The sequence below is a fragment of the Triticum aestivum genome, chromosome 4A (genome assembly GCF_018294505.1).
Source record: "Triticum aestivum cultivar Chinese Spring chromosome 4A, IWGSC CS RefSeq v2.1, whole genome shotgun sequence".
Taxonomy (NCBI): domain Eukaryota; kingdom Viridiplantae; phylum Streptophyta; class Magnoliopsida; order Poales; family Poaceae; genus Triticum; species Triticum aestivum.
In genome coordinates, this window is record NC_057803.1 from 642,311,883 (window position 1) to 642,313,748 (window position 1,866).

Genomic DNA, 1,866 nt, shown 5'->3' on the forward strand with positions numbered 1-1,866 from the left:
CAATAATTCGTTCACACAACTTGATATTTTCCCTGCCATTCGCTTGACATGTGAAGACATGAATAGGTCAAGCATTCACAAAGAGAAAATGACGAGAGAAGAACCAAAAAGACGAAATAAACAAGTAGGAATGAGAAACACCAGGAGAGAGGCAATATTTCCCCAGTGAGTCTTTTGGTCCGCAATAAATAGCATGGTCTCCTAAAGAAGCACAAGTCAGGCTAATTCTGTAAGTTGACCTGCTCTTTTGATAGTTCGCACGAGTGGTTTTGGTGGCAATTGAGCTCGAGTCCTTTATGCTTCTCCACATAGCTAGTCTCACTATCAGTAAACTTGTGTTTTTCTTGTCGTATGTTCACTATGGCTATTATCCAGTTCAGTTAGTTGAGCGAGGCACTGTTTCGGCACCAATTCTCTTATTGTAACTAGTTCCAGTGATAATACCGAGAGCAAAAAATAAAATAAAAAATATGTTGGTTAATTGTTGAGATCATGTTACCCCAATTATGAACGTGAACCCTAACTACGCTGCCACAATAATGGACTTAGCGATGCAGACAACAAAAGCTTATCCACATGATCAAGGCGAAAATGGGTCTGTTGCTCCCATATGAACACGGACAAATCGTAAAGGAGAATAATAACTTGGTTAATTTTGCACACGGGTAGTACAAGCTGTAGCTTTAGTTAGAAGCACAAGTCAGCAACGAATTTACGGATGATCACACCGACCGTACGGCCATCAAACTAAGAAAGAATTAGTAGTCACCTGCCCGGCTGGACCATGAGCAGCTCGCGATTCACCGATCAATGGCAGACGATGGTCTCGAAGCAGTCACTCCCATCGAACTCCGTCACCAACCGCGGCAGCAACGTCGACCACAACGACGACTACGATTTCCCCTTGCCCGGCTGCTGCTCTGCATCCGCCCGCAGACCGCCCTGCTTCCCCTGTTTTCCTGTGCCAGCCTGGTCGTCGTCCCGCAGCTTCCTTCCCCGCGAGGAGAAAAGAGCACAGCTGCCGCCGCCGCCGGAGGCGATGTCGGCCGGCGACGCGCTTACGATCGAGGAGGCCAGCACCTTGTCCATGGATGATGATTCCCGGTTCTTGCAGGCTGTCTGACTTTGCTTCTCGCTCTCTTGACTTTTACTTCAAAATCAATCGACGACTTTGTTTGGTTGCTTGCTCGCGTTGGTGAAGGCAAAAAGTAATGGAGCCCGGGTTTATATACGGGAGAGCTTGGGCATGGCGGTTTGTTGCGCTGGTGGAGTCCAGAATATTAGTGGAGGCGGCCGCGAGGGCCGAGGGAGAATATTAATGGAGGCTCGCTCACGCACGCGGTGGCGTGGTGAAGGAGGTTGCAACCGTCTCGTGGTTTCGAGATTTTTTGTCCAAAAGAACCCTGCCGAACGCTATTGACAAAAAGGACTAGCGGCGGATAAAATTGTCAAAAAGAACCCCCTAACTAGAGGTGGCAGGCGCGACAGGCGACACGTGGCACCTGCCGCCACGTCAGGAGGCGGCGGGACCTGCCGCCACAGCAGGAGGCGGCCGCGCGGGTTGTAACGGATTATGTACAGTGCAGCAGCCGCAACGTAACGGGCGATGCCAGGTGGGCCATGCCGCCACCACGTGAAGCGGCGGGCGCGGTGCATGTCGTTCGCGGGCCGACAAAACCTGCTGCTTGCGGGTCCAGCCGGTCGGCCATGCCGCCACTACTCCAGGCGGCCTTTATGGCGCGGTGATTCCAAGGCGCAGACGCGACAGGACGCTGAAGGCGGTGATTCCCACGCGCGGGAATATGGGCATTGATGGTTGCGTTTGGTTCTTCCGCCCGGGAATCAGTCCTGATTTTGCTACCTTTG

At 51.9% G+C, this 1,866-nt stretch overlaps 1 pseudogene; it reads right to left on the bottom strand.

Moving 5' to 3' along the window:
* Positions 1–645: 645 nt before the first annotated feature.
* On the bottom strand, positions 646–1,176 carry LOC123082857 (uncharacterized; annotated as a pseudogene).
* Positions 1,177–1,866: the final 690 nt, after the last annotated feature.